Source organism: Lagenorhynchus albirostris, chromosome 11 (assembly GCF_949774975.1).
Source record: "Lagenorhynchus albirostris chromosome 11, mLagAlb1.1, whole genome shotgun sequence".
NCBI lineage: Eukaryota > Metazoa > Chordata > Mammalia > Artiodactyla > Delphinidae > Lagenorhynchus > Lagenorhynchus albirostris.
In genome coordinates, this window is record NC_083105.1 from 90,808,909 (window position 1) to 90,824,772 (window position 15,864).

At 35.4% G+C, this 15,864-nt stretch overlaps 1 long non-coding RNA gene across 1 annotated transcript in view; it reads left to right on the forward strand.

The window, feature by feature from the left end:
• The first annotated feature begins 3,889 nt into the window (after positions 1-3,889).
• The window catches only part of LOC132528704 (uncharacterized), a 40,847-nt gene continuing 28,872 nt past the window's right edge, over positions 3,890-15,864 (forward strand). Inside the window, exon 1 of the long non-coding RNA XR_009543274.1 lies at positions 3,890-3,944. This is a non-coding gene — a long non-coding RNA (uncharacterized LOC132528704). The remainder of the gene's footprint in view (positions 3,945-15,864) is intronic.

Below are 15,864 nucleotides of genomic sequence, written 5' to 3' on the forward strand. Positions count from 1 at the left end.
CTCAAGATAATGTATAAATTCCTTAAAAATGCATATTAGAGCCTTCAAGAACTGATGCTGTTTACTTCTCATCTCTGGCCACCCTTCCTAGAATTCTACATCCTTTGGATAACATTAAGTTTAGTGCTTGATTAGGCCACATCCCCACCCTTTTATTTTAAAGGTCTTTGCACAGGCTGCTAATCTCCTCACACAAATATCCCACCATTCTTATCTTGCCAATTCTTTATCATTTCTGAATGATCTAGTCCTTTCTTTCTGCCTTCAATATAGACTTTATTCTGTTTCTGTTTGTGTTGTCCTACAATCTGAACTCTTCAGTCTACTGTACTAGCTGCTCTGCCTTTGTCTCAGCCTTTTTTGGGAGAGACCATGTCTTTTTGCATCTTTTTTAAGAATATTAAAGCATGTTTTTCTAAAACCTGTTTTATTTCTAGACGAAAATACTTTTTCAGATTATATCCTTTAGTCTTCCTTTGGTGGGTGTCAAGGTGTGTGTATATATATATATATATACACACACACATGTATATATTTTTTTTTTAATTTAATTTTTTTTTTTTTGGCGGTACGCGGGCCTCTCACTGCCGTGGCCTCTCCCATTGCTGAGCACAGGCTCTGGACGCGCAGGCTCAGAGGCCATGGCTCACGGGCCCAGCCACTCCGCAGCATGTGGGATCCTCCCGGACTGGGGCACGAACCCGTGTCCCCTGCATGGGCAGGCGGACTCTCAACTACTGCGCCACCAGGGAAGCCCGTGAAGGTATATTTTTAAAGACTGGGTGAGTTGCAATGAAGCAACTCTGCTCTGTTCCCAGGATCCCTCACCGCTGGGTACCTCAAGGTCACTTTTTGTAAAAAGGTAATACATCCATTATGGAAACGTATTTTGAGGTACCTTGCAAAAGCTTGAGCTTTGGAAACTTAAATTAGAGGATTGTGATTAAAAAGGAAAATTGTGGAACATTCAATCTGTTAACTAATCAAAACTCAAAAGAATAGCAATTGAATACCAATAGTAAATACAGTCAGTCCCCTGCATCTGAGGGTCCTGAAGCCAATCTTCCTTAGATACTGAGGGACTATTGCATATTTTATTACCAAAAGGATATGGTAATAAAGTCTACTTTATTTATATTAAAGTCTAATATGTTTTGTACAATGATAATATTAAGAATTTATATCTACTCATGATTTTGAATGTTTTAAATACGTCATTGTAAAAGATAGCCAGAAAATGCAAATAAGACAAAAAAGGTTTTCTGAAATATTTTAGAAAAATCTCCCAAGGAAAGAGAGTAAAATACTGGCTATGAAAAAAATAGAAGCCTTCAGCAAACTTTAGTGCCGGGGTAAAAAACAGTGATAAAATCATCAATGAACACTGATTTCACTCTTCAGTACAAGTGCAATAATAAAACAAGCAGCGTGACTGACAAAAAAATAAACTAGACTTTTCCTTAAGTGATCCAGTTTTCTGAATCACCCCCATGTGACTTTTAAAAAGTATGGAGTTCTTGGCATGTGAAACAAAGTAACAACGCAGCTTTATGTTTTTAAAGTCCACAAAAGACAAATTAATGTATTCTGTAATTTAACATTTAAAACTCACCTTGTATTATGTAAGTCTCATATAAAATGAATCTTAATTGGGATGCACCAGAATGTGATAGGAAGAATCTTGTATCAATGGTCAAGCATTATGGACTAAAACTTATGACTATGTAACCTTTGACAGGTCATCTAGCTTCCAATTTCTCTGTGCCACATTTTCCTTGCCTATGAAGTAATGTGTAGGTTGGGCTAAATGGTCTCCAAGATCACGTTCAGATCAAATTCTAGTATGGAATAAAATTGAAAAGCAAATGTACTTTTCACTAAAATAATTACTTGCTACTGATTATAATTGCTTCCTTTTGGTAAAAGGACATGCTCATATATTCATTTTTGTGTGCATAGACTGTTTTCTATACACAATGTGCCTATAAAACCATGTGATGTTTTTTGAATAAACATAAAAGCACTTACTCTTTCAAATGATTCCAGTTCCATCTTAGGTGGCCAAGTCCGGAAGTTGCAGATTTCTACTGTTGCTGAGATTTGTCAGTTTGAAACTCTTGAAATTATCTTCTAAACTGAGAATATATATATTTTTTAATTCACTTAATATATCATGCATTTATGCACTTACCAAGGATATCCTCCCTAGAGGGAATTTCCTGGCAGTCCAGTGGTTAGGACTCCACACTTCCGCTGCCGGGGGGGCATGGGTTTGATCCCTGGTTAGGGAACTAAGATCTTGCATGAATGGCAAGTAAAAAAAAAAAAAAAAAAATCCTCCCTAGAGCTAAATCTTAATCTTTTGACTGTGTTTTTGATTTTTCTTGCTTAGCAGCAATGAAAAATATTTCATAGCCAAAATTAAACATGAAGATAGACAGAGAGATAAAGCTGGATAATAGGGTATTTGGTTTCTAAAATGTGTCACTTAATTATGATACACAGAGATGAATTTTACTGTGTGGCTTGTAAAATAGCAATTTTTTAAAAAATCTCAAAAGAGTGATTCTAAATGTGGTTTGAAAAATAGCAGCATATTTAGGATGAATGTATGAATTCCCAGAAAGAATACTTTGAATTTTAACATTTTTCTGATTATGTAAGTTCTACTATGGTTTGTTTTAAAAAAATCCCTTCCATGATTTTATAAACAGACATGTTTATATTAAAAATGAAAACAAAATTTGTGTTCAAAAGAGTACATATATTATATATATATACACATATACACACATTTATACATGTAATTTGCTAACTTTGGAATTCTAATTTATTCCATCACCTTTTGCCTTAAATCAACTTTATCTCCAATTTCCAGAATAAATAAATAAATGATTAAAGGGAAATTTTAAAATTTCCATACCAGAGTTATCTTTAAGTTTCATGTTAAAGTAGGTGCTTAATGAAAACTTATTCCTGTGGCCTGAATACTGGAGGGCTCTTCACCTTCTTGTCAGTACTGGGGGCAAGCTCTTCACCAGACTGAATTAAACTGCTCTTGAAAGCAAAGCTGCATTTGGAAAGATAGGCAAATATTACCATTTATCGTGATATAATTTTTAATCCCAGAGATCTTTTGTCATAGGACAAAAATTGAGGAAACATCTCTATTAAGTCATAATCTGTGTTACTTGTGACAACTACTGTTTTCTGTGCAGATCTCTTTCCCCCAGTCACATGAAAGATGACATCAAATCCTACCACTTCTACAAGATATGCACATTGTCTTGTTACAATAAAGACAGCACAGATTATCATTAAAATCTATAGATTTCCTACATGAAAAAAATTTTTTTTTAATTTCTGAGAGATGTAAGAGAACAAATATTTAGAAAAATAAAAAATGAAGCTGAGTTACTTTCTTCCATTCTCTCTTTCATGTGATTCTTTACATTCTTTTGTCCTTTATTCATTAATCTAGATTTATTTTACATTCTACATTCTACCATATTGTCATTTTTCACACTAAACACATTATTTTAAATAGAATTTTTGTTTATTATTTTTTTAAACATGATTTGTTAACACATTCCACTTGAAATCTGGTCAAGGAGAAAAAAAATTGGTAGATTAAGTTTGGGTTTGCTTTTATATATCTGTCAATCTTGAGTCAACATCCTTTATGATCAATCCTAGGTTTGCAATCACTTTCTGATGAAAATTTTTAAAATATTTGTAGATAAGTTGGTACTATGTGTTATATTTTTACTAAATCCAAATTTTCACTTTCTACTAAAGGTGGCAGAGTCCTGTAATGATTATTCTGAGGATACAAATTCCATTACAAAGTTCCTAAAAGTTCATAATGTCCATTGGTCTAAAGGATCCAGGATGAGCCAAGTGTATTGTAGTTCAACAGAACAAACGAAAAGTGCTTCTCCAAGGTAAGCTCCATCCTTTACTAGAAAAGCTTTTCCTGTGTGTACTTAAAACATGTTTATAAGCAGGTGATGTGTGTGCTGCTGCTTCTAATTATACAAGCAACTAATGAAAAATACTGCTCTTTACCCATGAAAAAATGTTAATGGAAGAAACTTTCTGTGTCTTATAAATTCAACAGTATTACTTGACCAACTCCCCCCACCCAAAAATATGAAAAGGAGAGCCGAGATCCCAGAATCTATCTTTCCACACTTGCTTTAGCCCCCTATGATTCATATTCCTTGAACACTAAACTGTAAGCCTTTGTACAGGGTCCACCCTGACTTCTCCCATTATCTAGATAATTCTTATGCAATTTTAAGGTCTGTCTTGACATTATTCATCTGGAAAGTCTTCCCTGACCAACTGAGACCAAGTGCAGTGATAATCCTTGTGCTTCCACAGCACCTTCTACTAATCCTCACTGGAGTGTTCAACAAGTGCATTACAATTTCTCATTTCCAGGTGTGAGCAAGGACCATATGTTAGTCACTGTTGTATCTGCAATTCATTCTATAGTTTTTGGTACATACTTGGTACTTAATAATTGCTCTGTTGAATGAATTCTCACTAAAAAATGTTTTACCAACCAATTTTACCCTGAGAGTGGTATCTAGTCATCCATAGCTTTCCAACATCATGTTGATCCTTGATTATAGTTTCTCTGACAACAGGTCAGGAATCAATAACACTGAAAATAAGTTCTTAGAATCTCAAAGTTGTTCATGACTCTGCACTCTTCAGTGACTGCTCCTTCATGTTGACTCAACTCATGTTGTTTCAAAATACAAGCCTCTTAGCCCTGATGTAGAACTTTAGTTCTTGGGTACTGCCCTTGGCACTCCTCAGCCTGGATTTGCCAACTGCTGTTCAGACTTGCCCACTTTGAAGTACTCTCAGAAACAAAGCAGCATAATTCAGCTCTTGGTACAAAACTTGGCTTTGGCCAGGTTTGCCTTAGCCTTTGTGGACAGGAATCTCACAACATAAATATTTGGTATGGTTTTGTGTCCATGGCACTCATGAATTGCTCTTCTAACTTTATTTATTTACTTTCTATTTCTGTAATATCATAATATTCTTCTTACCATAATACTTCCCTAATAATATAAGGATTAAATAATTTAATATGTTAAAGCTAGATATTTTATTTTAATCTTATTCAATCATTAATATTGTAATAAGCAACATTTAATTACTATGAATGTGTTGTAAACATATAATATGCATAATTTCTCAACCCGTTATTTTTATTTTCTTGTAAAATGAAATGATCATCTACAAATTGTCCATATTCCTGTGGTAATCTATGCCGTTTTTTCCCCATATTTACCTTAAAATGAAAGTCATCATGCTTAGGTATCTGTGAACCAGTGATAGCAGGATCCTCCCACCATTCCTCTCCAAATTAATCCCTTGGGGAAAATAAGAGAACAGACCCAAATGTTTACCACTTAGCTCATAGCATTACACACTAATAGATATTAAATCCACTATTTCACTTTGCTGTATCCCATTATTTCACCAGTGGTATCAAATGTGAAAACATTTGGGCTCACATGTAACCTAAGAGAATTAGGAGGATGTTAAGCACACACACATGAAATCCGTTTGATGAAAATACATTAAATACATGTACTCTATTTTATATATATATATATATATATATATATATATATATATATAAAGAGAGAGAGAGAGAGGAGTTTATTTTCTCTTTTTAATTTTTTTAAAAACCAAACACTACAACTTACTAAAAATGAAGCTTCAGGCGTTATTCTGACTTTACATAATTCTAAGAAAAATCATTCTCAACTAGTATTCTAACATATTTTCCCATAAAGAGAGTCATGCTTGAGAGCAACAAGGAATATAGCAAGGAGACAAGGAAAAGAGAAGAGAAAGAGTTGCTCAATAGAAGATAAAAAGAAGAAAGGTAAACTATCAGGGATTACCTGAATTTAATTGAATTACAGTGGTCCCTTCTTATCCTCAGGGGATATGTTCCAAGATGCCCCGTAGACACAGGAAACTATGGATAGTACCAAATCCATTATGCTATGGTTTTTCTTATAGATACATACCTATGATAAAGTTTAATTTATAAATTAGGCACAGAGATTAACAATAGCTACAATAGTAAAAGATTAACAACAATAGTAATAAAAATAAAACAATTATAACAATACACTTTAATAAAAGTTATGTGAATGTGGTCACTTTCTCCCTCTCTCTCTCGAAACGTCTTAGTGTACAAATTTAATGCTTTTTCCATCTTAACTAACCATTTGTCATGCACTATGACCATAATTTTTGCAATTTGAGGTATGTCAGCAAAACTAGCATGAATTTCTTTTTCCTTCTTCACAGTTTCATGAATTGAAATTCGTTCTTATGGTAGTTCTTAGCAACCTTAGCATATAAATATTTTTTCTTATTAAGTTAAAAACTTTCACTTTTTCACTTAAAGTAAGCACTTTACAGCTTTTCGCATATCTGAATTGCCAGCATCACTACTCTTGTGCTTTGGAGTCATTATTAAGTAAAATAAGGGTTACTTAAACACAAGTACTACAATACTGAAACTGCTGCTCTGATAACCCAGATGTCTACTAAGTGACTAACTGGCAGGATATGCTGGACAAGGGGATGATTCACCTCCAGGGAGATGGAGCAGGATGGCACAAGATTTCATCATGCTGCTCAGAATAGCATGCAATTTAAAACTTATGAGTTGTTTATTTCTGGAACTTTCCATTTAATATTTGAATCACAGTTGACGTGGATAACTGAAATTGTGAAAAAGGAAGCCACTGATAAGGGAGGACTACTGTAGAATCTTTTTGTGAAGTTGCTTGAGTTTGCATTATTCAAAAAATAGTAAAGGCAGAGTATCTGTAACCAAAATATGTTTTAAAAGTTCTTTCTACCCTAAAGTCACCGTGAGTTCCCTGGGGAAGGGAACATAGACATGGTGGTCATGGAGCTGCTGAAGTTCAAGAAGCCACCAGTATCTTGGTTTAAAGCCTCCTGTAAGACACTGAAGGACTTGCTGGCTGTGGTGCTGGCCTTCAGCTGTGTCACTCTGCTGCTGATCCTGTTCCTGTTGACCCTGAACAAGGTCAACAGCTGTGCTGCCCTCTTGGCTGTCTGGGGAACATGGTGGCTGGGGCAATGGAGAGACTGTCTTCTGAGGAGGAGATTGATGGGGTATCCCAGTTTATCACCAAGGAACACTGGGAGGCAGCAGGACCTTCAGAAGACACCTAAATAACCCTTATATATACATACAATAATATTTCCTATTTCTCTAGTAAACAAAATCAATACAATGCTACTTAAATGTTAGATGTTCTCTGGGCATCTTTCATGGACTGGTGTGTCTGATCTAAAGGAAACTGATTTATAGAGATTAAGAAGGCTTCTGGAAAGGCATTTAAGTATGACTTCTACTGGAATTTGGACATATATGGGCATGCTTTGCAAACAGTCTGACAGAAGCCTATTTGCGAAGGAAGCTGAACATCAAGCTAGCTTCCCAGGAAAGAATGTATCCTTAAGAAAAACAGGAATTGCCCTGCTGAATTTGAATAGGTAGATAAGAAACCTTTAGCTATTGGAAAGAATAGGAACTCTGAGAAAAATGGAGTTGCTGTTACTTGAAAATGTCATCAGCCTCTAGATTATGTCTTGGTTCTAGGTTGAGGTACAAACATAATTTTGGTATCCTGAAGGGTCAGATCTGTTTCCAATAACAAATTGTTATGCCTGGTGGGGACTGTAGAGCAACAGCAGAGAAAGACAGTTCCTCCTGGTCCTGGCAGGAATATGACGGCCATTGTCAGGCACCACAGTATGAATATCCTAGAAGCAGACTTCCTGAGCATGTGGGAGATTCTCTCTGTAAATTCCAAGAAATTCTTACAGAAGCAGAAGTGATCTACACAAAAAGAGGTAACTTGAGCCAAGGTAATCTATAGTATGATATTTTCTAAAATGAGAAGCAGATTTTCTCCTCATCTACAACATCCTCAGGCCCATTAGTGCCCTAATAAGACACTGATTTTAAAATATTATTCAACTTACTTTATTAGAAGAAAATATAGGAAACGAGTTTCTTGACATTAGTCTGGGCAATCGTTTTTAAAATATGATCTCAGAAACACAGGCAATGAAAGTAAAAAATGACAAGATTGCATTAAACTAAACAGCTTCTGTATTGGAAAGGAAACAATCAGCAGAGTGATGGGACAATCTATGAAATGAGAGAAAACACTTGCAAATGATATAACCCATAAGGGGTTAATTTCCAAAACATATAAGGAACTCAACTCAATAGCAAGAAAAGAAATAATCTGATTTTAAAATGGGCAAAGTACTTGAATAGACATTTCTCAAAATATGACATACAAATGCCATTTTTATTCATTTGTATACAGAAAAATGTGTTCAGTTTCACTAATCATCAGGGAAATGCAAACCAAACCACAATGAGATGTCACGTCCACCTGTTAGAATGGCTACTATCAAAAAGAGAAAAGATAACAAGAATTGGCCAGTTTGTGAAGAAATGGGAAATGCTGCTATTTGTGACAACATGGATGAATCTGGAGAACATTATGCTAAGTTAAATAAGCCAGACACAGAAAGACAAATACTATATGATCTCACTACATGTGGAATCTAAAGAGTCAAACTTTTAGAACAGAGAGTAGAGTGGTGGTACCAGGGGCTGAGGGTTGGGTGGGGCAATGAAGTGTTAGTCAAAGGGCATAAACTTTCAGTTATAAGATGAATAAATTCTGGAGACATAATGTACAGCATGGAGGCTAGAGTTAATAATAATATATTGTGTGTTTGAAATTTGCTGAGAGTAGATCTTAAGTATTCTTCACACACACACACACACTCAAAATAGTAACAATGTGAGGTAAGAGATATGTAATTAGCTTGATTATGGTAATCATTTCAGAATGCATATGTATCTCAAATCATCACATTGAACACCTTAAATATATACAATTTTTATTTGTCAATCATACCCCAATAAAGCTGAAAAATTACTAATTAAAATATTATTAATATCCTCAAAAGGATGCTAATTTGTCTTACAATTTCATTCTGACTCCCCTTGAAATCCTCAAAACAGAATCCAATAGATGTGAATACCCTGTTCCCTAATTTAAACTATTCTATAGCTACAGAGTCTCCTTTAGTAAACATAAATAGGATGCAGGGAACTTAGCAATTGCCAATGGTTTGAAGGGCATAAAAACTTAAAGGCATAGTCATAGACCTCTCACGGATGGCCAACTATAAATATAAGTAGTTATTAATATTTGTTACTATTAAATTTACTGTGTACATGTATTGCTTCAAGCATTATGTGTGTTAATTCACTCTATCGTTGCCACTATTATTTGAGATATGTTATAACCCACATGGTGTAGATGAGAAAACTGAGGCACAAATGACATTAGCCCATCCCTAGAAAATGCAGGACGTGGAATTAGTATCCAGATGGTCTAGTTCCAAGGGTCACACCCTTAACCTGTACTTCCTGGCTAAATTTCAAACCTTTCCGTAAAGATTATGTCAACTTCCCTACTCTTTCCCTGGAAAGACTCTTCGACTTACATTATTAACCAACATCTTCTTTAGAAAAGGTAATTGGAGGATATTGAAAGACTCCAAGATTCTTGACAAGGCAGAGAAGAGTATTGTTCCTGATGGGAATGGTCTCTCCATATTTCATATGACACCTTGAAAAAATAGTTTTAATTTTTTAAGGACTATGCAAGGGGGTAAGTTTGTTTTTTTTAATCCCTTCCTAGTCATTTAACTTTAGGTTTTTAGGGAAAGAAACTACATTTAGTCTTTCCTTCACAGAAAAAATAATTTTCTTGTATTATTGATACAGAAGTAATTCCTATATTATCAATAGTTTGCGAAGTACTCTGAGCCAAATAGTTTCATGGTTGGGAAGAGCTCCCCTCCCTCAAGTCTCTAAACTTTGAGAAACGAGGCAGGAATTGCATCGTTTTCTTGTTAGACTCCATAAAGGTTACTTTAGTAAGTAACTTATAAGTTACAGACACATATTACTGTTGAGGGAAAAGTAATTTGTTGTAATCATTTTTAATTATAGTTATTTTTAATTATCTTTGCTGTATGTGTAAACATTAAAAATACAAACAGAGCTGCAATAGCACAGATGGTTGGTGCTTGTTACCCAGGCTGTCAAGCATCATTTGGACACCACTGCCTCCTTTTCTCTAATTGTGAGGAAAAGCAGTAAAGTTGCTTCTTGGAAACGATTTTCATGTTTGAGAAAACTGGCTGTTACTAAAGATGGGAGAACCAATTTATGGAAAATTTTGTCGTCCTTTCTCTCTCCCTCAGCAATGCCCTTGAACTCCTCTCCATTTGAGGCCCTCTTCACTCTTGATTTTCTGGTTTACCCAGTAGTCAAAATAGACGTGCACAAGTTTGGTTTCGCTCTAACTCATCAACTAATCAGCAACCTAGCATGATTAAAAAAAAAAATCCCCTTTTGAAACTTGAATATGTACATTAGAATAACAATATGAAGTGTGCAGATGGCATGAATGTTCCAAATATCTGGTTTTATGCACATCCACACACAAAAACCAAAGTAAAACTAAATGATATTCCAAGATTTTAACACTAGTAGCTCTCTGGTGTCAACATATGGTTAAAGAAATTAGATCCAATTTTGTTCAGCTATTAACATGAGAACGGTTATATCTGCCACCTGGTGGCCAGCTCTAAAGTGGGTCAAACACCAGTTTGAATGCCCCTTAAATAGAAGATGAATTTACTCTGTGAGCTTAGAGCCAAAAGTCAAAGGCTACATCATAATCCAAATGTTAAATCTCTCAGATCAATGCAAAGAAAAAAACTTCTCCTGGCTTAGCATGACATTGGTCAATACATTATATTTCCATTTATTTTTCTAACTATTGTTCAATACTTAACGTTGTCTAGGCAGGCACGCTGGACTGCAGCCATGGCAAAGAAAAAAAAAAATCTTGATAATCAGCTTTGCATAGAAAAGTATATTCTCTCCAAACATGGTATTATAACCAGAAGAACAATTAAGGTTCCTAAGCAAGGAATTCTACCCATGGGTAGAATGGGTAGAAAATGGACATAAAATATTAAAAGGAGTATGGTCCAGTGGCAGGGCAGTCCATACCAGTTTTGGTGTTAATGAATGAGATAATAGCTGTCTACACTGACCTACCAGCTTTACTACCAATTGTTCTGATGATCTGCAAAGACAGAAAGGACCTGAAAAATAAGGTAAAGAAAAATAAGCATAACATTTATTTCCTAACTTTTTGTATTTCTATACATCTTAAGTCATTTATGTACTCATCTACAGAAAGATACCAAAACACAGTATACAAATATTTAGGTAATCTCTTCTCACATCAAGATACATGAGATAAGTTAATGAGACAGAAAACATTTACTCAAAAGTTGAGGAAGAAAACTATAAATTTGAAAAACAGTTACATTCTTTTAGCCTCAAAACAGTTGTTAATGATGGGTATTGAGACAATTAAAAACAAAAATTTAATTTATCACTGAGCGTGCCAAATGTATAGTCCCAGAGTACATGTCTGTTTTCTATCACAGGAACAAGTTACTGAGACTACTCTACCATTTCATGCCAATTTTATATTTAATGATGAAATTGCCCTTATTAAAGCCATAGTACTTTGCTGAGAATAGGGATGAGTTATAGAGCACTCTCCTGTTAACTTTGGGAATGTGACAAATAGTACAGTCAAGATTAAACCCCAGTTACTTTGAATACATCCCATAATGAATCCCATAATGAAGTTAGAAGTGAACAATATCATATCCATTACCTAAGTTAGTATCTATCACATGAGTCAGAATCTTGAAGTCTGTACTATAAAAGCTTATTTTAATTGTATGGACAAGTAATTCAATTACATGTCCAGTGTCTAGCCTTGTAAAGATAGTGGGCCCAGCAACATATTCTTTAGAAAACAAAGGGTCTGACAAGCAGTCTATGGGCTTCTCAACTACAGTCCTTTACAAAACAACCTACACATAATGCATAATTTTAAAATACTAATAATGTTTAAGAGCATCAAGTTAGGGAAAAAAGAAGAAGTAGAAGACAAAACTGAGTGGGAAGCAGGAATCCAGAGAACTGAAGCCAGTTTTGCATTAAAGACAAATGGAAGCCAGTGACAGCCAGCTTCCAAACAAAGACTAGAGACGTCCCTTCACATGGGTATGGTCCCAGACCACTGGTACTGCAAATAGCATGGTGGGAAATAAGAGGGTGAATTTTCCCCACAGAAAGCTACAGGGAAACCTTCTTGTCCTGACTTTGGAGCCAACTGGAGGAAAAGAAAAATCTGCTAAAAAGGCACCACCACACACCAACCCTCATAAGAGATTCTAATACCAACTCACATTTTCTTTTCTGATTCCAAAAGTCCCTTAAGCTCCATATTTATTAGTCTTCTTTTAGGATTGTTACTGCTTCCAGTACCTAGTAGAAGTAATGCAGATCTTCATGGGAGAAACTCACCTTTCACTCAGACCCCAAAACTTCTCAAAACATAAAGTTGCAGAGATCATAGCTCACATTCAAAAATAAGAAAATATACAAGACAACACAGCATCTTGAGTGAGATCCTGCTGAAATAAAAACACCATATTCATACACACAAAAACTTCCAAATGATCAGATACACAACAATAAATAAGTTTACTACATACAAAAATTACTAAATATAATAAATTCTGATAACATTCTTCTTCTCTCTTGTTTACTCACTTATCCTATTGCTCTCCTGAGCTCTCGGAATCACTAGATCAGTACTTGTGCTTCTGGCTCTCCTTATCCTTGAAGTCCATTGAGATACTATTTTCTGATCTACTTTCCTCAGCTAGTCCCTCTTAACACATAACCTCAATCATTTCCCTGATCCAGGAAAACCTGAATTCCAGGTAAGAGATGATTCCTCCATTTTCCTTATGACAGCAAGCCTCTCGTTACAAAATCACCCCACACCATCTCTGCCCTCCCTTTCAGGCAAGAAGGTCAGATGGCTTTATCATTAAATAGTAGCCCTGACTTCTTCAGATCCACTCACTGAAGACACTGCCTTCACATCTTTGCTTAGACCTTACTAAATTCTAATCCAGGATCCACCATTTATTAGCTTGTCTGGTTAGTCTCTTGACTTTACCTATTATCTATTTGCTGACTACTCTCAAACTTGTATCTCCTGCCTAGAATTCTCTCCTAAAAGGTATAGTCACATATTTAAAAATCTACTTAATATTTCCAGATGGATGTCCAATAAACATTTTAAATTGTACATGTCCAAACTTTAACAGATATTCCTTCTGAAACTGCTCCTCCTCAAATCTCCTCAGTACACTTGATGGTACTTCCATCCTTCAGTGGCTGAGCCAAAAGCCTTCCACTGAAAAGTCATGCCTGACTTTTCTTTCTCTCATACTTCACACCCAATTTTCAGGAATTCAATGGACTATAGCTTCAAATTATATACAGAATATGATGAGTTTTTTTTCTCTCAGTGTCCACTGTGTAGACTGATTATGAAGTTGTTTGCCTCATCTTACTTTTAGTAGTTCATTTATCCAGTAGGAAGTTCTGCTTTGAATCCCGGCTTGAGGGGAATTTGAACTTAAAGATTTTATCTAATTTTACCAATCTTCTGCAATAAGAATAGCTACTGCACATATATTGAGTTTCTGGCTGGAATTCCGATCAGTTAGAAACACTGCAGCCCCTCACCTGATTATGATGTAAATTATGCTTACCTGTCATGAGCAGCTCCCTTGGGTTCCAATGACTGTGGCACTTTAGGCACTAGATAATGGACCGCTGGCTTAAATGTCAAATGTCAGCCCTACAGTCAAGTCAAGACATTGTCTCCATACTGCTTGGTCTCTGATTTCTACTCAACCTCACCTCACTTTCAACCATTTGCATATTCGGCTAAGGCACTTTCACAATTCAAACCTAAATCTTAAACATTGAGGCCCAGAGGTAGGAAGGTATTTCTGGACTCGGGCAGTGGCTCAACAATTGCCGTAGAGATATGGCCTTTCTCTCTTTATCCTCCAATATACAGATGTAGGCCTTCATCTTTATTCCTGTGGTCTTGAGGCTGTCAGGGACTGCTTCTCCTCCAGACATCATGGCTACATTTCAGGCATGAAGAAAAAAGAGGAACACAAGGAGCAGTACCTTTATCAGCAAAGTGAAAACTCTCCCAGAAATTCTCATCTTACGTCTAATTAGGATTGTGCCATATATCTTATCCCAACTGGAAAAAAGTTTGGGAAGGAAGTATTTTTAGCTGTTATATTGGCTTTCTGAACATAATAGAGATTCTCTAAAGGAAAAAGGAGCAATGTATAATATGTAGACAGTTTCTGCTATATCTAGCAAAGAACACTGGGCCTGTTTCATAATCTAAAAGAAAAGGTCATGCAAGTTGAGTGAATACGAAGCAATAGGTTAAAAATAAGTTCCCCTTTTCCTACAAGTCTCTCTTACCTTTAAAATTACAGAGATAATTGTTCATTGGATCATTCTTCCTTAGGGTCAACTCAACATTGAACTATTTTGTTCACTTTTTATATAAGCACTTGGTCGGCTTCCAGTATGAACGCCTGGAAAATTAGGGAGTTCTGCTCCAATATTTTTTTCCAATTCTTTTACTACTTTTCTGTCTTAGTTGGCTCCGTTTCATGGTTCAAAAGTTAAATTGTAGAAAAGGCCTAAATTTATTGGTCTAAAAATAGTTTTAAACTTATGAATATGGCTGGTTATAATATAAGGAATACTAGTTAGATATGCTACTCCTAAGAAAACAGTTCGCTTCTGTGAAGGATTCCTTCTACTTGTTGACTGCCAGAAAGCCTGCAACCACACTTGAGGTCTGCTCTGATGAAGTTTATAGGACTTCAGCAATACATTTCTTTTGGTCAGAAGTTCTTTCTTGACTCTATTTTTCTCAGGTACATACAGTTTATGCTCTCTTACCATATTATGTATACATCTTCATAAGCTGTCTCCTTCTAAAATGGTGGAATGAAAATAAACCATAATATTCCTGTATGAGTAAAGTATTACATAGGCCAAATGTTTTCTTCACATAGTGCATTGTGTTATGAATCCTGAAAGCACACGAGAGAATTAGAACCCATGTTACTATTTGCAAGAATCTTAAGTATATATACATATCCTTCCTCATGAGGAACAGTGAAGTTTAACTTGCAAATATGTAACCATTAGTGAATTTTAAGTGTAAATTAAGAGTAAACATCTACTAGAAGGTGACAAATGGGAAATAAGTAAAAAGAGGATTTGGAAAAGGTGAATATGCAGTTACTCTTGGAGGAAGAAATGAGATATGGTTGAAAGAAGAGGGAGCCCTATAGAAAGAAAGAATGAAAGAGTTGAAAATCACAGACACGGAGCAGCCATGTCATATGGAGAGCCAGAAGATTACATGACTATGTCAAAGGTCCATAAAGATGTATCAGGCTGATAAGAGCAGAATTTAAAAGGAGAAAGTAGAGAGCCCTTATGTTTGACTCAGCAAGAAAGCAGGAACCACATCATTCTGGAACAGGAAAGAGATGTGATGAAACAGTGTTTCAGGAAGATTAATTTTATAAGCACTATGAAGGATGGATTGTCATGAAACTGAATTGAAGGAGAACAGCTAGATGTTTGTTGAAGTAATCCATGTGTGAAGTTATGAGGGCCAGGACAAAAATGGTAACTGCTGAAATGGAAACAAGTAAGAAAAGTGAAGAGTCATTATA